The following is a 22,588-nucleotide window of genomic DNA, read 5'->3' as shown; positions in this document are numbered from 1 at the left end:
AACAATATGCAGGCTTGCCTAAGTTATAACTTAAAATGCCCCCTGAGAAAGAAATCCTCCTGCCGTGTTCAGGTTGGCATATCAGTATTTTGATGCACATTATTTACATTATTTGAATTGTCTATAAACACCCAAACGAAAATTAACAGGATACCTTTGGGGCACAAATGCAAAATCTTTATATGTTAACAATACTTTGAATGCATAATATGAAAAGAAGAAAGACTGAAAATGAGCTAGACATCTAAGCATCTATCTCAAGAAGTTATGAAAACATTAATAAGGAAAGAACTGGAAGTGTGGTACTGTAACCCATAACAATTTCTTGAAATTACCTGTATCACTGCTTGTTGAGCTGTACATTGAAAGTTAACACCTTTTTGTATGTATGTACAATAATGGAAATAGCTGAAGTGGTGGAACTGTGACCCGTGACATTCTCTGAAATTTGCTCTGTACTGTTAAATCATACTTTGAAAGTTACCACTGTTATGTATATATGTTAAAAGTTCACAATTTTAAAATGCATTTTAAAAGTTATGAAAACAATAACCAGGAAAACTCAAAGAAAGTAGAAAGATGGGTAAAGGAAAATGAAAGTGGAAACTGGTATTTTCAAAAACAATAGAGACAAATAAACATGGAGTCCACCTTCCACAAGAAACAAGAAGGCTCACTTTGTGCTCAACATTACCTGAATAATCTATTGCAAGGGGAATATTTTAGCCCTATGGAATTTTCCTCAATTGCATGTCAGCTGGATGGAGAAGAGAGGATGAGAATGGCAGAAGAAGGAGTTACTAGTAAGTAAAGACTACCACACATTTTTACAGTAGCCTTCTGGAAATACGGATGACAGTGTTTCTTTCTCTATTTAGGTTATAAGCAATGCCTTGAAAGTTTGGGGTTCAGAACTAATCCTGTTCAACAGCCCAGAGTATCAGAGGCTCAGGATCAATCCTATAAATGAAAGATTATTTATATACCATATAAAGAACACTGGTTTACAGTTAGAAAATTAGGAAAACAGTGGTTTAACTTGAATTCTCTGTTGACAGGTCCAGAATTAATATCCGATACATACCTTGCACTTTTCTTGGCTCAATTACAACAGGAAGGTTATTCTATATTTGTTAAGGGTGATCTACCAGATTCTGAAGCTCACCAACTCCTGCAGATGATAAGGGTCCAACAAACGCATCAACCAAAACTTGTTGGAGAAGAATTAGCTCAACTAAAAGAAAGTCCAGAAAACAGACCTGGAAGGAGTCTTAGAAGCAATAATGGGCCAGAAATGTTAGACGAAGATGAGGAGGATTTGCAGAGGGCTCTGGCACTAAGTTGCCAAGAAATTGACATGGAAGATGAAGAAGCAGATATCTGCTGGGCTGTTCAGCTCAGTGTACAAGGTAGTTCTAGAAATACATCTCAAGATATTCCACAAATGTCAGGTACAAATCTTACCTCAGAAGAGCTATAGAAGAAAAGTGAAGCCTACTTTGAAAAGTAAAGTAGTTGGTACAGGAGTAAAATTGCATATTTAATACTTAAAAAAAAGAGAGAACCTCGACACCCAAGATGGCAGTGTAGGGAGCTCTAGGATTCAGTTCGTCTTCCAAGGCAGCTAGTATAGCCAAGAACTGTCTGAAACAACTGGGGTGGGGGTGGGGGGCTCCAGAGACCAGAAGGACACCATACACCATCCAGGGAAGAGAAGAAGGAAGAGACTGATAAACAGCAGAGAAGGTCTCTGAGTAGATCTCTCCATGCTGCGGAGGCCATTGCCCATCCCACACTGGCGCAGCAGGCTGCTTGGGGAGCCACTCCCTGGCTGGGAATAGAAGCCCTCTTTCCCAAGAGTGGTGGTAGGGACACAGCCAGGCACCGATTGCTGCTTTTGATGAGCAAATTCTGACTGCTGGGTTCTAGCTCTAAGCATAGCTAAAGTCTCAACCTGCCCAGGACAGAAAGCAGCCAGCAGCCTCCACTTTGGCCACACAATGGCAGTGGCAGAAGTGGGGCTGATTGAGAGACACAGTGAATTCTCAGGGCTATGGGGAAAAGTTGGCTGAAGGGCAGCTCTTCCCCAAGAAAAGGGGGTGGAGGCATGGCCCAGAGCAGTTTGTTGCTGTTAAGAGAATTCATATCGCAGGGTCTGGGATCTGAGCAACAGTTTCAACCCGTCCCTGTCAAAAGTGCTGGCAGCCTCTGTTCTCAGCCATACCCCTGGCAGGTGATGGAGTCGGCTGAGAATTTAATAAAAGGCAGAGTACCACGTTAGAACTGTGGGGAACAGTTGGCTGAAGAAGGCCATCTGCTGGGCATGACAGGAAAGCACAGAATCAGAGAGCCCTCACAGAGGAGACTGGCATCCTTCCAGGTCTCCTCCCCAGGGCACTTTGGAACTGATCTACACTGTTTTGACTGGGAAAAACGGATTTGGGTAGGTCCTCTCCAGGGCAATCCCCCTCCCAGAATTAGCCATCCAGGTGCAAGTATCTAGAGATAACAAAAGGAGTGTTAAAAAAAGCAGGGACGTGAACAGATATTTGCACATTCATGTTCATAGTGGCATTCACAATTGCCCAAAAATAGAAACAACCCAGGTGTCCATCAATTGATGAATGGATAAACAAAATGTGGTACATACATAAATCAAATAGAAAACAGAACAGATCAAGATTCCCAGATGAGGAACAGGGGTAAGGAAGCTTTCTCTGGGCGGCAAAATATTTGCACAAATAGTGCGATCTAAAAAATTGTACCCTATATCCAGGGCAAGAATCAGATGAACAAGAGCTGAAAAAAATCTGATCAGTTAAGCACAACTATTCTAAAGATCTAAAATAAGTTGAACAAAGTGTCAAAGCTATAGTGTTCAAAACAGCATGGTACGAGGAGGCGGAGCAAGATGGCAGACTGGTGAGCTGTATGTTTTAGTTACTCCTCCAGGAAAGTAGGTAAAAAGCCAGGAACTGCGTGGACTGGACACCACAGAGCAATCTGTCTTTGGGCATACTTCATACAACACTCATGAAAACGTGGAACTGCTGAGATCAGCGAAATCTGTAAGTTTTTGCGGCCAGGGGACCCGCGCCCCTCCCTGCCAGGCTCAGTCCCGGGGGAGGAGGGGCTGTCAGCTCCAGGAAGGAGAAGGGAGAATTGCAGTGGCTGCTCTTATCGGAAACTCATTCTACTGATTCAAACTCCAACCATAGATAGACTGAGACCAGACACCAGAGACTCTGAGAGCAGCCAGCCCAGCAGAGAGGAGACAGGCATAGAAAAAAAACAACACGAAAAACTCCAAAATAAAAGCAGAGGATTTTTGGAGTTCTGGTGAACACAGAAAGGGGAAGGGTGGAGATCAGGCCTTGAGGCGCATATGCAAATCCCGAAGCAAGGCTGATCTCTCTGCCCTGTGCACCTTTCCTTAATGGCCCTGGTTGCTTTGTCTATTAGCATTTCAATAACCCATTAGATCTCTGAGGAGGGCCGTTTTTTTTTGTTTTTTTTTTTTTTTTTAAACCCTTTTTGCTTTTTCTAAAACAATTACTGTAAGAAGCTCAATACAGAAAGCTTCAAAGAATTGAAATTTGGGCACGTCAAGTCAAGAGCAGAACTAAGAGAGCTCTGAGACAAAAGGCAATAATCCAGTGGCTGAGAAAATTCACTAAACAACACAACTTCCCAAGAAAAGGGGGGTGTCCGCTCACAGCCACCATCCTGGTGGACAGGAAACACTCCTGCCCATCGCCAGCCCTATAGCCCAGAGCTGCCCCAGATAACCCAGTGTGACGGAAGTGCTTCAAATAACAGGCACACACCACAAAACTGGGCGTGGACATTAGCCTTCCCTGCAACCTCAGCTGAATGTCCCAGAGCTGGGAAGGGGGAGCAGTGTGAATTAACAGAGCCCCATTCAGCCATCATTTGAGCAGACTGGGAGCCTCCCAACACAGCCCAGCAGCCCAGAACTGCCCTGGGGGGACGGCACTCACCTGTGACATAGCACAGTCATCCCTCAACAGAGGACCCGGGGTGCACAGCCTGGAAGAGGGGCCCACTTGCAAGTCTCAGGAGCCATACGCCAATACCAAAGACTTGTGGGTCAGTGGCAGAGACAAACTGTGCCAGGACTGAACTGAAGGATTAGACTATTGCAGTAGCTTTAAAACTCTAGGATCATCAGGGAGATTTGATTGTTAGGGCCACCCCCCCTCCCCGACTGCCCAGAAACACGCCCCACATACAGGGCAGGCAACACCAACTACACACGCAAGCTTGGTACACCAATTGGGCCCCACAAGACTCACTCCCCCACTCACCAGAAAGGCTAAGCAGGGGAGATCTGGCTTGTGGAGAACAGGTGGCTCGTGGACGCCACCTGCTGGTCAGTTAGAGAAAGTGTACTCCACGAAGCTGTAGATCTGATAAATTAGAGATAAGGACTTCAACTGGTCTACAAACCCTAAAAGAACCCTATCAAGTTCAGCAAATGCCACGAGGCCAAAAACAACAGAAAATTATAAAGCATATGAAAAAACCAGACGATATGGATAACCCAAGCCCAAGCACCCAAATCAAAAGACCAGAAGAGACACACCTAGAGCAGCTACTCAAAGAACTAAAGATGAACAATGAGACCATAGTACGGGATATGAAGGAAATCAAGAAGACCCTAGAAGAGCATAAAGAAGACATTGCAAGACTAAATAAAAAAATGGATGATCTTATGGAAATTAAAGAAACTGTTGACCAAATTAAAAAGATTCTGGACACTCATAGTACAAGACTAGAGGAAGTTGAACAACGAATCAGTGACCTGGAAGATGACAGAATGGAAAATGAAAGCATAAAAGAAAGAATGGGGAAAAAAATTGAAAAACTCGAAATGGACCTCAGGGATATGATAGATAATATGAAACGTCCGAATATAAGACTCATTGGTGTCCCAGAAGGGGAAGAAAAGGGTAAAGGTCTAGGAAGAGTATTCAAAGAAATTGTTGGGGAAAACTTCCCAAATCTTCTAAACAACATAAATACACAAATCATAAATGCTCAGCGAACTCCAAATAGAATAAATCCAAAAAAACCCACTCCGAGACATATACTGATCATACTGTCAAACATAGAAGAGAAGGAGCAAGTTCTGAAAGCAGCAAGAGAAAAGCAATTCACCACATACAAAGGAAACAGCATAAGACTAAGTAGTGACTACTCAGCAGCCACCATGGAGGCGAGAAGGCAGTGGCACGATATATTTAAAATTCTGAGTGAGAGGAATTTCCAGCCAAGAATACTTTATCCAGCAAAGCTCTCCTTCAAATTTGAGGGAGAGCTTAAATTTTTCACAGACAAAGAAATGCTGAGAGAATTTGCTAACAAGAGACCTGCCCTACTGGAGATACTAAAGGGAGCCCTACAGACAGAGAAACAAAGACAGGACAGAGAGACTTGGAGAAAGGTTCAGTACTAAAGAGATTCGGTATGGGTACAATAAAGGATATTAATAGAGAGAGGGAAAAATATGGCAAACATAATCCAAAGGATAAGATGGCCGATTCAAGAAATGCCTTCACGGTTTTAACGTTGAATGTAAATGGATTAAACTCTCCAATTAAAAGATATAGATTCGCAGAATGGATCAAAAAAAATGAACCATCAATATGTTGCATACAAGAGACTCATCTTAGACACAGGGACACAAAGAAACTGAAAGTGAAAGGATGGAAAAAAATATTTCATGCAAGCTACAGCCAAAAGAAAGCAGGTGTAGCAATATTAATCTCAGATAAAATAGACTTCAAATGCAGGGATGTTTTGAGAGACAAAGAAGGCCACTACATACTAATAAAAGGGGCAATTCAGCAAGAAGAAATAACAATCGTAAATGTCTATGCACCCAATCAAGGTGCCACAAAATACATGAGAGAAACATTGGCAAAACTAAAGGAAGCAATTGATGTTTCCACAATAATTGTGGGAGACTTCAACACATCACTCTCTCCTATAGATAGATCAACCAGACAGAAGACCAATAAGGAAATTGAAAACCTAAACAATCTGATAAATGAATTAGATTTAACAGACATCTACAGGACATTACATCCCAAATCACCAGGATACACATACTTTTCTAGTGCTCACGGAACTTTCTCCAGAATAGATCATATGCTGGGACATAAAACAAGCCTCAATAAATTTAAAAAGATTGAAATTATTCAAAGCACATTCTCTGACCACAATGGAATACAATTAGAAGTCAATAACCATCAGAGACTTAGAAAATTCACAAATACCTGGAGGTTAAACAACACACTCCTAAACAATCAGTGGGTTAAAGAAGAAATAGCAAGAGAAATTGCTAAATATATAGAGACGAATGAAAATGAGAACACAACATACCAAAACCTATGGGATGCAGCAAAAGCAGTGCTAAGGGGGAAATTTATAGCACTAAACGCATATATTAAAAAGGAAGAAAGAGCCAAAATCAAAGAACTAATGGATCAACTGAAGAAGCTAGAAAATGAACAGCAAACCAATCCTAAACCAAGTACAAGAAAAGAAATAACAAGGATTAAAGCAGAAATAAATGACATAGAGAACAAAAAAACAATAGAGAGGATAAATATCACCAAAAGTTGGTTCTTTGAGAAGATCAACAAGATTGACAAGCCCCTAGCTAGACTGACAAAATCAAAAAGAGAGAAGACCCATATAAACAAAATAATGAATGAAAAAGGTGACATAACTGCAGATCCTGAAGAAATTAAAAAAATTATAAGAGGATATTATGAACAACTGTATGGCAACAAACTGGATAATGTAGAAGAAATGGACAATTTCCTGGAAACATATGAACAACCTAGACTGACCAGAGAAGAAATAGAAGACCTCAACCAACCCATCACAAGCAAAGAGATCCAATCAGTCATCAAAAATCTTCCCACAAATAAATGCCCAGGGCCAGATGGCTTCACAGGGGAATTCTACCAAACTTTCCAGAAAGAACTGACACCAATCTTACTCAAACTCTTTCAAAACATTGAAAAAAATGGAACACTACCTAACTCATTTTATGAAGCTAACATCAATCTAATACCAAAACCAGGCAAAGATGCTACAAAAAAGGAAAACTACCGGCCAATCTCCCTAATGAATATAGATGCAAAAATCCTCAACAAAATACTTGCAAATCGAATCCAAAGACACATTAAAAAAATCATACACCATGACCAAGTGGGGTTCATTCCAGGCATGCAAGGATGGTTCAACATCAGAAAAACAATCAATGTATTACAACACATTAAAAACTCGAAAGGGAAAAATCAATTGATCATCTCAATAGATGCTGAAAAAGCATTTGACAAAATCCAACATCCCTTTTTGATAAAAACACTTCAAAAGGTAGGAATTGAAGGAAACTTCCTCAACATGATAAAGAGCATATATGAAAAACCCACAGCCAGCATAGTACTCAATGGTGAGAGACTGAAAGCCTTCCCTCTAAGATCAGGAACAAGACAAGGATGCCCGCTGTCACCACTGTTATTCAACATTGTGCTGGAAGTGCTAGCCAGGGCAATCCGGCAAGACAAAGAAATAAAAGGCATCCAAATTGGAAAAGAAGAAGTAAAACTGTCATTGTTTGCAGACGATATGATCTTATATCTAGAAAACCCTGAGAAATCAACGATACACCTACTAGAGCTAATAAACAAATTTAGCAAAGTAGCGGAATACAAGATTAATGCACATAAGTCAGTAATGTTTCTATATGCTAGAAATGAACAAACTGAAGAGACACTCAAGAAAAAGATACCATTTTCAATAGCAACTAAAAAAATCAAGTACCTAGGAATAAACTTAACCAAAGATGTAAAAGACCTATACAAAGAAAACTACATAACTCTACTAAAAGAAATAGAAGGGGACCTTAAAAGATGGAAAAATATTCCATGTTCATGGATAGGAAGGCTAAATGTCATTAAGATGTCAATTCTACCCAAACTCATCTACAGATTCAATGCAATCCCAATCAAAATTCCAACAACCTACTTTGCAGACTTGGAAAAGCTAGTTATCAAATTTATTTGGAAAGGGAAGATGCCTCGAATTGCTAAAGACACTCTAAAAAAGAAAAACGAAGTGGGAGGACTTACACTCCCTGACTTTGAAGCTTATTATAAAGCCACAGTTGCCAAAACAGCATGGTACTGGCACAAAGATAGACATATAGATCAATGGAATCGAATTGAGAATTCAGAGATAGACCCTCAGATCTATGGCCGACTGATCTTTGATAAGGCCCCCAAAGTCACCGAACTGAGCCATAATGGTCTTTTCAACAAATGGGGCTGGGAGAGTTGGATATCCATATCCAAAAGAATGAAAGAGGACCCCTACCTCACCCCCTACACAAAAATTAACTCAAAATGGACCAAAGATCTCAATATAAAAGAAAGTACCATAAAACTCCTAGAAGATAATGTAGGAAAACATCTTCAAGACCTTGTATTAGGAGGCCACTTCCTAGACTTTACACCCAAAGCACAAGCAACAAAAGAGAAAATAGATAAATGGGAACTCCTCAAGCTTAGAAGTTTCTGCACCTCAACGGAATTTCTCAAAAAGGTAAAGAGGCAGCCAACTCAATGGGAAAAAATTTTTGGAAACCATGTATCTGACAAAAGACTGATATCTTGCATATACAAAGAAATCCTACAACTCAATGACAATAGTACAGACAGCCCAATTATAAAATGGGCAAAAGATATGAAAAGACAGTTCTCTGAAGAGGAAATACAAATGGCCAAGAAACACATGAAAAAATGTTCAGCTTCACTAGCTATTAGAGAGATGCAAATTAAGACCACAATGAGATACCATCTAACACCGGTTAGAATGGCTGCCATTAAACAAACAGGAAACTACAAATGCTGGAGGGGATGTGGAGAAATTGGAACTCTTATTCATTGTTGGTGGGACTGTATAATGGTTCAGCCACTCTGGAAGTCAGTCTGGCAGTTCCTTAGAAAACTAGATATAGAGCTACCATTCGATCCAGCGATTGCACTTCTCGGTATATACCCGGAAGATCGGAAAGCAGTGACACGAACACATATCTGCACGCCAATGTTCATAGCAGCATTATTCACAATTGCCAAGAGATGGAAACAACCCAAATGTCCTTCAACAGATGAGTGGATAAATAAAATGTGGTATATACACACGATGGAATACTACGCGGCAGTAAGAAGGAACGATCTGGTGAAACATATGACAACATGGATGAACCTTGAAGGCATAATGCTGAGCGAAATAAGCCAGGCACAAAAAGAGAAATATTATATGCTACCACTAATGTGAACTTTGAAAAATGTAAAACAAATGGTTTATAATGTAGAATGTAGGGGAACTAGCAGTAGAGAGCAATTAAGGAAGGGGGAACAATAATCCAAGAAGAACAGATAAGCTATTTAACGTTCTGGGGATGCCCAGAAATGACTATGGTCTGTTAATTTCTGATGGATGTAGTAGGAACAAGTTCACTGAAATGTTCCTATATTATGTAACTTTCTTGGGGTAAAGTAGGAACATGTTGGAAGTTAAGCAGTTATCTTAGGTTAGTTGTCTTTTTCTTACTCCCTTGCTATGGTCTCTTTGAAATGTTCTTTTATTGTATGTTTGTTTTCTTTTTAACTTTTTTTTTCATACAGTTGATTTGAAAAAAGAAGGGAAAGTTAAAAAAAAAAAAAAAAGAAAAAAGACAAACAAGGAAAAAAAAAAAAAAAGATGTAGTGCCCCCTTGAGGAGCCTGTGGAGAATGCAGGGGTATTCGCCTACCCCACCTCCATGGTTGCTAACATGACCACAGACATAGGGGACTGGTGGTTTGATGGGTTGAGCCCTCTACCATAAGTTTTACCCTTGGGAAGACGGTTGCTGCAAAGGAGAGGCTAGGCCTCCCTGTATTTGTGCCTAAGAGTCTCCTCCTGAATGCCTCTTTGTTGCTCAGATGTGGCCCTCTCTCTCTGGCTAAGCCAACTTGAAAGGCGAAATCACTGCCCTCCCCCCTACGTGGGATCAGACACCCAGGGAAGTGAATCTCCCTGGCAACGTGGAATATGACTCCCGGGGAGGAATGTAGACCCGGCATCGTGGGATGGAGAACATCTTCTTGACCAAAAGGGTATGTGAAAGGAAATGAAATAAGCTTCAGTGGCAGAGAGCTTCCAAAACGAGCCGAGAGATCACTCTGGTGGGCACTCTTACGCACACTTTAGACAACCCTTTTTAGGTTCTAAAGAATTGGGGTAGCTGGTGGTGGATACCTGAAACTATTAAACTACAAACCAGAACCCATGAATCTCGAAGACAGTTGTATAAAAATGTAGCTTATGAGGGGTGACAGTGGGATTGGGAATGCCATAAGGACCAAACTCCACTTTGTCTAGTTTATGGATGGATGTGTAGAAAAGTAGGGGAAGCAAACAAACAGACAAAGGTACCTAGTGTTCTTTTTTACTTCAATTGCTCTTTTTCACTCTAATTATTATTCTTGTTATTTTTGTGTGTGTGCTAATGAAGGTGTCAGGGATAGATTTAGGTGATGAATGTACAACTATGTAATGGTACTGTAAACAATCGAAAGTACAATTTGTTTTGTATGACTGCGTGGTATGTGAATATATCTCAATAAAATGATGATTAAAAAAAAACAATTAAGGTTATTAGGCTATAAATAAAAATCCCAATTATAACAAAGTCCACATATAAAATTAATGTGGTTTTTGTACATATGCAAATAGGAGTCCAAGTCTTTTGCTGTGAGAAAGTCCTAATGCTGGTAATGTGCTCTTCCTTGATCTGGGTGGTAGTTGCATGTGTATGTTCACTTTATGATAATTTATTGAGCTGTAAACTTATGATTTGTGTATTTTTCTTTGTCTATGTTATACTTCAATAAAAAGTTAAAGAAAAAAAAAATGTCTCTATTAAAAAAAAAAAAAAAAGGATAAGCCAGGATAATGTCATAAATTATTTTTCTAGTACAATTATAAGCAAAAAAAAAAAAAAAAAAAAAACAGCATGGTACTGGCATAAATACTGACATTTTGATCAGTGGAATCAAATTCAGAGTTCAGAAATAGGTCTTCACATCTATGGCCAATTGATTTTTGACAAGGGTGCCAAAGCAACTCAACCGGGACGGAACAGTCTCTTCAACAAATGGTAGTGGGAGAACTGGATATCTATACACAAAAGAATGAGAGAGGATTTCGATCTCATACCTTATTCAAAAATTAACTCAAAACAGATCAAAAGCCTAAATATAAGAGCTAGGACTATAAAACCCCTAAAAGAAAATGTAGGGAAGCATCCCCAAGATCTGGTGGTAGGGGGTGGTTTCTTAGAGCTTACACCCAAAGCACAAAAACAAAAGAAGAAATAGATTAATGGCACCTCCTCAAAATTGAATACTTTTGCACTTCAGAAGACTTTGTCAAGAAAGTGAAAAGGCAGCCTACTGAATGGGAGAAAATATTTGGAAACCACATATCTGATAAGGGTTTAATATCCAGAATATATAAAGAAAACCTCAACCCAATTAAAAAATGGGCAAAAGACTTGAATAGACATTTTTCCAATGAGGAAATACAAATGACCTAAAAGCCCATGAACAGGTGCTCCTCTTCACTAGCTATTAGGGAAATGCAAATCAAAACCACAATAAGATATCATTTTACACCTACTAGAATGGCCATTATCCAAAAAAAAACAGAAAACTACAAGTGTTGGAGAGGATGTGGAGAAATAGGAACATTTGTTCACTGCTGGTGGAAATGTAGAACGGTGCAACTGCTGTGGAAGAGAGTTAGGTGGTTCCTTAGGAAGCTAAGTATAGAACTGCCATTTGATCCAGCAATCCCACTACTAAGTAATACTCAGAAGAACTGAAAGCAGGGACGTGAACAGATATTTGCACATTCATGTTCATAGTGGCATTCACAATTGCCAAAAAAATAGAAACAACCCAGGTGTCCATCGATTGATGAATGGATAAACAAAATGTGGTACATACATAAAATGGAATGTTATTCAGCTGTAAGAAGGAATGAAGTCCTGAAACACTGAAACGTGACCACATGGACAAACCTTGAGGACATTAGGTTGAGCGAAGTAAGCCAGACACAAAAGGACGAATATTGTATGGTCTCACTAATATTAGCTAATTAAAATGAGCAAACTCTTGGAGTTAAAATCTAGAGCATAGGTTACCAGGAATTAGAGTGAGGGGAGAGAATGGGTAGAGGATTCTTAATTTGTCCAGAACTTTTAATAAGGTTGATTGTAAATGTTTGGAAATGGATGGAGTGTTAATTACACATTATTGCGAGTGTAATTAACATCACTGAATTATGGGTATGATTATGGTTGAGGGGAAGTTTAAGGTCATGTATTTCACTAGAAGGAAAACTAGAGGATAAAACATGTGACTGTACAACACAGTGAACCCTGTTGTGGACAATGACTGGTTAATAGTACAAATAAAAGAATGTTTTTACATGGTCTAGAAAAAAAAAATAGAGAGGTGCAAGAACACCTAAAGTTGGTTGTGTAAGAGAGAAAGGAAGAACAAAAAGAAAGAAGGAAGAGAGAGAGAAAAAAAAACCTCTGGGGAAGAAATGACTTAAAAATTAAAAGAAAGGGATATGTTTAGTGTCTTTTTCTATATATAATGTTATACTTCAATCATTTTAAAATTATAACATAAAAGGAAACACTATGTTAGGTATGAAAAAGGGATTAAATTCAGTAGAGATTTAAAAGATAGTAGAATAACAACACCATGGCAGTAATTTTAAAACGTGATAAAAAGAGATAATTTCTTAGAAAATGTAACTTATCCAAACTGACCACATAAAACTTAGAAAACTGATTAAACCTGTAGCCAATCAAGATATTTAATTGGTGGTTAAATATGTATCAAAAAATAAATAAATAAATAAACCAAAGAGGGGGAGAAAGAAAGAAGAATCCACTCCCACATGGTTTTATAAGCAAGTTATTACAAAAAAAAAATCACTTAAAAATAACAAACCTTATATTATACAAACTTACACAGAGGACATAAAAAGAATAAAGTTCACCAACTTATATTACAAGATTATTAAAGCACTGATACCCAAATCACAGAATGACAACTTGGTCCTTTTTTATTTTTGAGTGGTAGTCCACTATGTATAGATATACCACAATGTGTATATCCATTCATCCTTGAAGGATACTTGGATTTTTACCAAGTTTTGGTGATTATGAATAAAGCTACTATGTACATTTGAGTAAAAGTCATTTAAGTAGAAGTTATTAAGTAATATGTTTTCATATCTCTTTGGTAAACACCTAGGATTGGGACTCCTGGGTCATATGGCACGTGTATATTTAACTTTATGAGAAGCTGCCAGGTTGTTTTCCAAAGTGTCTGTACCATTTTGCATTTGCACCAGCAGCATATTGAAAGTGCTAGTTGCTAAAATTTTATTAGGGATGTTTGTATATGTGTTTGTGAGGGTTATCTGGGCTGCAGTTTTCTTGTAAGGTTTTTTTCTGGTTTGGTATCATAAAAACAACTAGGAAGTGTTTCCTCCTCTTCTATTTTCTGTAAGAGTTTGTGAAGAATTTGTATTATTTCTTCCTTAAATGTGTGTCAGGAAGTATTCCCAGCCCTGTATGATCTCAGAAAATTGTTCTGCCTACTCCTTTCCAATGGTTCTTTCTCCAGCCTCAGATAATTTTTCCCCTTGCATGCACAAATTAGTACCCAAATTAGTCCTCTGGGGCCCTCTAGAGCTCCATTATCTCTGATACTGTCTGTCACTTCCTATATTAGTTTTCTATTGTTGCTGTAGCCAATCATCACAAACTTAGTTGCTTAAAATAACATAAATGTATTGTCTTACAGTTCTGGAGGTCAAGTCTGAAATGGGTCTCACTGGGCTAAAATCAAGACGTCAGCAAATCCATGCTTCTTCCGGAGGTTCCAAGAGGACTCTGTTTCCTTTCCTTTTCCAGCTTCTAGAAGCCATCTGCATTCCTTGGCCTGTGACCCCTTCTTCCATCTTCAAAATCAGCAAGTAGCACCTTCAAATCTCCCTCTCCCTCTGACTTTCTGACTTTTACCTCCTTCTTCCACATATAAAGACACTTAGATTACACTGGGCTCACCTGGATAATCCAAGATAAGCTCCCCTTCCGAAGCCGGCTGATTAGCAACCTTAACTCCCCCTTGCCATGTGACCTATCACAGTCACAAGTTTTGAGGATTCTGACGTGGACATCTTTTGGGGGTCATTATTCTGCCTACAACACTTCTCCAAATGCTGACCTCTTGTTTCCTCAACTCAAGGAGACCACTGGGCTCTCATTCCCATCCCAGGCCGCACCCAGGAAACTGCCTCCAGAAGGAAAACTGGAACAATCTTTGGGCTCACCCTACATGCTTTCCTTCTCTTAGGAGTCACAGCCCTGCACTGCCATTTGTCCAATATCTAAAAACATTGTTTTATATAGTTTGTCTAGTTTTCTACTTCTTTAAGGTGGGAGTATAGACTCAGTCCTTGTCATTCCATATTTTCTGAAAGTGGAAGTCAAGATATTGGAGTTATATAAGAAAATATCCTTATTGTTAGGATATTCATGAAGTGTTGGAGTACAGTGTTATAATGTCTCTAGTTTTACTTTCAAACATTTAAGAGAAAAAGAGAAAATACTGGAAAATATTAACAATTGTTGAATTATTGGGTAATATGTATGTGTTCATGGTACTTTTTGGAAATTTTTCTGTATGTTTGAAATTTTTCAAGATAACAAGCAAGATGAAAAAAGGAAAAAGGCAGCCATGCAAGTGGGTAAGAATAATTCAGCTAAATTTTTAAACAAATTGTGGGAATCTAGATTCCCTGCAGTCGCTGACATAAAGGGATTTTCATGCTCTTGCGAGCTCTTCTCCACAGACCTCCATCAGGCCCTCACAGGGAAGATTGGGGGCAGGGTGGAAGACTGGAGAAAACCTTTCATTAACAGCACAGACCCAGAGGAAGGGAAACCTGTGAGGCAAGCTCAAAGCTCCACCCAGATACTTGTCCTCTACAGGAGGAGAAAAAAAAGCCTTAAGCTCCAGCTAACCATGGCACCCAAGGGAGACGAGAACAGAAGAGACTATCCTTGGTCCAGAGGTCTCCTACTGCTGGGGGAGGGGCAGAATATTTGAGAAACTTCCACTCCCACACAGGGCCTGCCTAAGAAAGAACCCTTCCCCATGCCCTAGACTAAGTTAGCAATCACACAGTAAGAAGCAACAAGTGTCTACCTCTTGGTGAGGGGTATGAGCGTAGAAAGAGCCCTTCTCAGAGACACAAGAACACAGGAATCAAAAGCTAAAGATGAAGTGGGAACATTGAGAAAAATCCTTCTGGCAACCTAGCCCAGATCATAAGCACAAAATAAGGCTAGAGAAATTTGAAGCCAGTGATGCTCTGAAGATAATCACAGCAACAACAAAACTAGCTCAACTCTTAGCCAGTTTAAATCAACTCCCCACACAAATGGCCTAGCAGAATAAGAGGTCTTTCCATTTCTAGACATTAACATTTACCTGTCTGTATTGTCCTCCACATGATTTCTGGCATTCAATAAAAATTTAAGGGGAACACAAGAAAGCAAGGGAAAAAATCCACTGTCAAAATACAAAGCCATCTACTCCATCCCTACCCCGAGACCCACCACCACCACCTGCCTCCCACTATGGCTGTGAAGACAACCTGTCAGGTATTTACTGGACACTTCCAATGGACCAGGCACTGTCCAAAAAGAAGCTGGAGGAATTGAATGACCACACAGTGTCCAGCATGTCCTGCTGGAGATGATATAGTCCATTGGCTTATATCAAATGACAGTCCTTACTAGGGTGGAGTGTCCCAGAAGGAGAAAAGGGAAAAGGGGCAGAAAGAATATTTGAGGAAATAATGATCAAAATGTTCCCAACTCTTATGAAAGTCATAAATATACATATCCAAGAAGCACAATGTACTCCAAACAGAATAAATTTGAATAGACCTACTGTAAGATACATACCAATCCAATTGTCAACTGCCAAAGATAATGAGAGAATTCTGAAAGCAGCAAGAGAGAAGCAATTAATCATGTACAAGAGACACTCAATAAGACTAAGTGCTGATATCCCAACAGAAACCAGGGAGGTGAGAAGGCAGTGGTTTGATATCTGTAAGATACTGAAAGAGAAAAACTTCTGGCCAAGAAATCTTTATCTGCAAAATTGTCCTTCAAAAATGAGGAGGTTAAAATATTCACAGAAAAATGGAAGCTGAAGGAGTTCATTAATGAGAGACCTGAACTACAAAAAGTAGTAAAGGGAGTTCAGCAGATTGAAAAGAGAGGGGGGGGGGCTTGGAGGAGAGTGAGGATATGAAGATTATCAATAAGGGTAAATAAAAGAATAAAATGAGAGACAAAAACAAGATATGACATATAAAAGCCAAAGGATATAAAATGGTTGTAGTAAGTACTGCCTTTGCAGTAATAACACTGAATGTTAATAGATTAAAATCCCCAATCAAAAGAAACATATTGGCAGAATGGATTTTAAAAGTATGATTCATCTATATGCTTTCTAAAAGGGACTCACCTTAGATCCAAGGATACAAATAGGTTGAAAGTGAAAGCCTGGATAAAGATATTCCATGCAAACTGTCATCAAAAAAGACCTGAGGTAACTACACTAATATCAGACAAAATAGACTTTAAATGCAAAGCTGTTATAAGAGACAAAGAAGGACATGTGCTCAAGGATCATTCTCCAGGATGGGCTGTATATTGGGTCACAAAACAGGTTTCAATAAATTTAAATAGACTGAAATTATACAAAGCACATTCTCTGATTATAAGGGAATGAAGCTGGAAATCAATAACAGGTGGGGAATCGGAAAAGTCACAAATATATGGAGGTTAAATGACACAATCTTAAACAATCAGTGGGTCAAAGAAGAAATTGCAGGAGAAATCAGTAACTATCTCGAGACAAATAAAAATAAGAGCACAACATATAAAAACTTATGGGATATAGCAAAGGCAGTGCTGAGAGGGAAAGTTATAGCCCTAAATGCCTACATTAAGAAGGAATAAAGAGCTAAAATCAAAGACCTAACTGCACACCTGGAAGAACTAGAAAAAAACAAGAAACTAACCCCAAAGCAAGCAGAAGAAAAGAAATAAAAACTATTACAGCAGAAATAAATTTAATTGAGGAAAAGAAAACAATAGAGAGAATCAAGAAAACCAAAGTTGATTCTTTGAAGAAAATCAATAAAATTGACAAACATTTAGCTAGATTGACAAAGAAAAAAAGAGATGATGCAAATAAATATAATCAGAAATGGGGGGGGGGCATTACCACTGACCCCACAGAAATAAAAAAGATCATAAGCAGATACAATGAACAATGGCATGTGAACAAATGAGACAACTTAGTTGAAATGGACAATTCTCTAGAACATACAAACAACCCACACTAACTCTAGAAGAAATAGAAGACCTCAACAAATCAATCACAATAAAGAGATTGAATCAGTCATCAAAATCCTCCCAACAAAGGAAAGTCCAGGACCAGATGGCTTCACAGGTGAATTCTACCAATCATTCCAACAAGAATTAATTGCAGTCTTGCTCAAAATCTTCCAAAATATTGAGCAGGAGGGAACATTACCTAATTCATTCTATGAAGCCAATATCACCTTAATACCACAGCTAGATAAAGATACTACAAGAAAAGAAAATTGCAGACTAATCTATCTAGAATATAGATGCAACGATCCTCAACAAATACTTGCAAATTGAATCCAACAGCACATTAAAAGATAATATAATTATACAAAATGATAAAGTGGGTTTTATCTCAGGTATGCAAGGATGTTTCAGCACAAGAAAATAAATTAATAATTAATATAATACACCACATTAACAAAGTGATGGGTAAAAACCATATGATCATCTCAATTGATGCAGAAAAGGCATTTAACAAAATCCAGCATCCTTTCTTGATAAAAGCACTTAGAAAGATAGGAATAGAAGGAAATTTCCTCAACAAGATAAAGGACATATATGAAAAACCTACAGCAAACATTGTACTCAATGGTGAAAGACTGAAAGGTTTCCCACTAAAGTCTCAGACAAGATAAGAATGTCCACTGTTACCAGTGTTATTCAACATTGTACTGGGACTTCTATCCAGAACAATTAGGAAAGAAAAAAGAAATGAGGTGTTTTGGTTTGCTAAAGCTGCCAAAATTCGATATACCAGAAATGAATTGGCTTTTTCAATGAGATTTATTAGGTTGCAAATTTAGAGTTCCAAGGTATAAAAGTGTCCAAACTAAGGCATTAACAATAGGATATCTTCACTGAAGAAAGGCTGATGGCATTCAGAACACTTCTGTCAGCTAGGAAGGCACATGGCTGGCATCTGCTGGCCCTTTGCTCCTGGGTTGCATTCCTTTCAGCTTCTGATGGCAGTGGCTTTCTCTTTAAGCATCTGGGGGTCCTCTCTTAGCTTCTCTGGGGCAAACTTTAGGCTTCATATCTTTTTTTTTTTTTTTTTTTTTTTTTTTTTTTTTTTTTTTTGTGAGCAAATCCAAATTTATTTTAACACCATCTCATTTATGATGTGTTTAAAAACCTCATAAATTAGTAGGAGCCCTCGTTCCCTGGGACAACATGCCAGAGGTACTGAAATTCATCACCTTCCTTTCCAACTCCCCAGCAATTCATCCAAGTCCACTTATATCTTCATATCTTAGCTTAGCATCTCCAAATGCCTTTCTGTCTGCATCTCCAAGTGTACAGGTCTGTGTCAGCTCTGAACTCTCTCTCTCCCTGAACTCTTGTAAGGACTCCAGTAAACTAATCAAGGCCCACCCTGAATGGGTGGGGTCACATGTTTCCATGGAAACAATCTAATCAAAAGATCCCAACCACAACAGGTCTGACCCAAAACAGGTTGATTAAAAGAACATAGTCTTTTATGAGGTACATAACAGATTCAAACCAGCACAAGAGGCATCCAAGTTGGAAAGGGAGAAGTAAATCTTTCACTATTTGAAACATGACCGTGGTGACATGATCCTATATTTAGAAAGTCCTGAAAATCTACAACAAAGCTACTAGAGATAATAAATTAGTTCAGCAAAGTGGCAGGATACAATATTAACACATAAAAATCAGTAGTTTTTATTTTATATACTAGTAATGAGCAATCTGAGGAAGAAATCAAGAAAAAATTCCATTTACAACAGTAACTAAAAGAATGAAATATCTAGGAATAAATTTAACTAAGGATGTAAAGGACCTATACACAAAAAACTACAAAATATTGATAAAAGAAATTTTAAAATACCTAAATAAATGGAAAGACACTTCCTGTTCATGGATTGGAAGACTAAGTATCATTAATATGTCATTTCTACCCAAATTGATTTACAGATTCAAGTCAGTACCAATAAAAATCCCAACAGCCTACTTTGCAGAAATGGAAAAGCCAATCATGAAATTTATTTGGAAGGGCAGGGGACCCCAAATAGCAAAAAAACACCTTGAGAAAGAAAAACAAATTTGGAGGACTCACACTTCCTGATCTTAAAGCCTATTACAAAGCCACAGTGGACAAAACAGCATGGTATTGGCATATAGATGCACATATTGATCAATGACACCAAATTGAGAGTCCAGAAATAAACCCATGCATTTATGGTCTATTGATCTTTTACAAGGCTGCAAAGCCCGCTCAACAAGGACAGAACAGTCTTTTCCACAAATGTTGCTGAGCGAACTGGATATACATATCCAAAAGAAATGAAAGAGGACCCCTATCTCACACCTTATATAAAAATTAACTCAAAGTTGATCAAAGACCTCAATATAAGAGACAGGACAATAGAACTCCTAGAAGAAAATGTAGGGAGGCATCTTCAAGATCTTGTGTTAGGCAGTGGTTTTTTAGACCTTACACCCAGACCACAAGCAACAAAAGAAAAAATAGATAAATGGGACCTCCTCAAAATTGAATACTTATGTGCTTCAGAAGACTTTGTCAAGAAAGTGAAAAGGCAGCCTACTCAATGGGAGGAAATATTTGGAAATCATATGTGCCAGTTTGAAATTGTTATGGACCCCAGAAGAACCATGATCTTTTAATCCAATCTTGTTGGGTAGAAACTTTTGATTGAGTGTTTCCATGGAAATGTGACTCACCCAACTATGGGAAAGACATTTGATTACATTATTTACATGGAGGTGTGGACCCCACCCATTCAGGCTGGGTCTTGATTGGTTCATTGGAGTACTTAAGAGAGCTCAAGAATCAACACAGATGCTGATGCTTGGAGACGCTTGGAGATGCAGACAGAAGGATGTTTGGAGATGCTAAGCTAAGAGATGAAGCTCAAAGTTTAGCCCAGAGAAGCTAAGTGAGAGCCCCCAGATGCTTAAAGAGAAAGCCACTGCCATCAGAAGCTGAAAGCAATGCAACCCAGGAGCAAAGGACCAGCAGACACCAGCCATGTGACTTCCCAGCTGACAGAGGTGTTCCAGAGGCCATTGGCCTTCCTTCAGTGAAGGTACCCTCTTGTTGATGCCTTAGTTTGGACACTTTTATGACCTTAAAACTGTAAATTTGTAACCTAATTTATAAAAGCCAACCCATTTCTGGTATTTTGTATAATGGCAGCTTCAGCAAACTGGAACACCAAATATCTGATAAGGGTTTAATATCCAGAATATATAAAGAAATCCTACAACCCAACAAATAGAAAGATGAACCAATTTTTTAAATGGGCAAAAGACTTGAATAGAAACTTTTCCAAAGAAGAAATACAAATGGCCTAAAAGCACATGAAATGATGTACAACATCACTGGCTATTAGGGAAATGCAAATCAAAACCACAGTAAGACATCTTTTCAAGCCTACTAGAATGGCCACTGTTAAACAAATAGAAACCTGCAAGTGTTGGAGAGGATGTGGAGAAATAGGAACATAGGAACACTTACTCCCTGCTGGTGAGAATGTACAATGGTACAGCTGCTGTGAAAGACAGTGTGGCGTTTCCACTGGAAGCCAAGTATAGAACTTCCATATGATCCAGCAATCCTGTTTCTATGTATATACTCAAAAACTGAAAGCAGGGATGCGAACAGACTTTTGCACACTGATGTTTAGAAGATGGAAACAACCCAAGTGTCCTTCAACTGATGAACAGATAACAAACTGTGGTGTATATATACAATGGAATATTATTCAACTGTAAGAAGAAATGAAGTCTATGCATGTGACAACATGAAGCTTGAAGACATGCTGCGAGGCGGGGTAAGATGGCGGACTGGTGAGCTGTATGTTTTAGTTACTCCTCCAGGAAAGTAGGTAGAAAGCCAGGAACTGCTTGGACTGGACACCACAGAGCAATCTGACTTTGGGCATACTTCATACAACACTCATGAAAATGTGGAACTGCTGAGATCAGCGAAATCTGTAAGTTTTTGCAGCCAGGGGACCCATGCCCCTCCCTGCCAGGCTCAGTCCCGTGGGAGGAGGGGCTGTCAGCTCCGGGAAGGAGAAGGGAGAACTGCAGTGGCAGCCCTTATCAGAAACTCATTCTACTGATCCAAACTCCAACCATAGATAGACTAAGACCAGACACCAGAGAATCGGAGAGCAGCCAGCCCAGCAGAGAGGAGACAGGCATAGAAAAAAAACAACACGAAAAACTCCAAAATAAAAGCGGAGGATTTTTGGAGTTCTGGTGAACAGAGAAAGGGGAAGGGCAGAGCTCAGGCCCTGAGGTGCATATGCAAATCCCAAAGAAAAGCTGATCTCTCTGCCCTGTGGACCTTTCCTTAATGGCCCTGGTTGCTTTGTCTCTTAGCATTTCAATAACCCATTAGATCTCTGAGGAGGGCCCGTTTTTTTTTGTTGTTTTTTTTTTAATCCTTTTTTCTTTTTCTAAAACAATTACTCTAAGAAGCCCAATACAGAAAGCTTCAAAGACTTGCAATTTGGGCAGGTCAAGTCAAGAGCAGAACTAAGAGAGCTCTGAGACAAAAGGCAATAATCCAGTGGCTGAGAAAATTCACTAAACACCACAACTTCCCAAGAAAAGGGGTTGTCCACTCACAGCCATCATCCTGGTGGACAGGAAACACTCCTGCCCATCGCCAGCCCCATAGCCCAGAGCTGCCCCAGACAATCCAGTGTGACGGAAGTGCTTCAAATAACAGGCACACACCACAAAACTGGGCGTGGACATTAGCCTACCCTGCAACCTCAGCTGATTGTCCCAGAGTTGGGAAGGTAGAGCAGTGTGAATTAACAAAGCCTCATTCAGCCATCATTTGAGCAGACTGGGAGCCTCCATACACAGCCCAGCAGCCTAGAACTGCCCTGGGGGGACAGCACTCACCTGTGACATAGCACAGTCATCCCTCAACAGAGGACCCGGGGTGCACAGCCTGGAA

At 39.2% G+C, this 22,588-nt stretch overlaps 1 pseudogene; it reads left to right on the top strand.

Annotated features, from left to right (window-relative positions):
- The first annotated feature begins 637 nt into the window (after positions 1 to 637).
- LOC119544136 lies at positions 638 to 1,510 on the top strand (annotated as a pseudogene).
- Positions 1,511 to 22,588: the final 21,078 nt, after the last annotated feature.

Source organism: Choloepus didactylus, chromosome 9, assembly GCF_015220235.1.
Source record: "Choloepus didactylus isolate mChoDid1 chromosome 9, mChoDid1.pri, whole genome shotgun sequence".
NCBI lineage: Eukaryota > Metazoa > Chordata > Mammalia > Pilosa > Megalonychidae > Choloepus > Choloepus didactylus.
The sequence above is the reverse complement of the archived record's forward strand: the minus strand, read 5'-3'. Positions and strand labels throughout refer to the sequence as shown.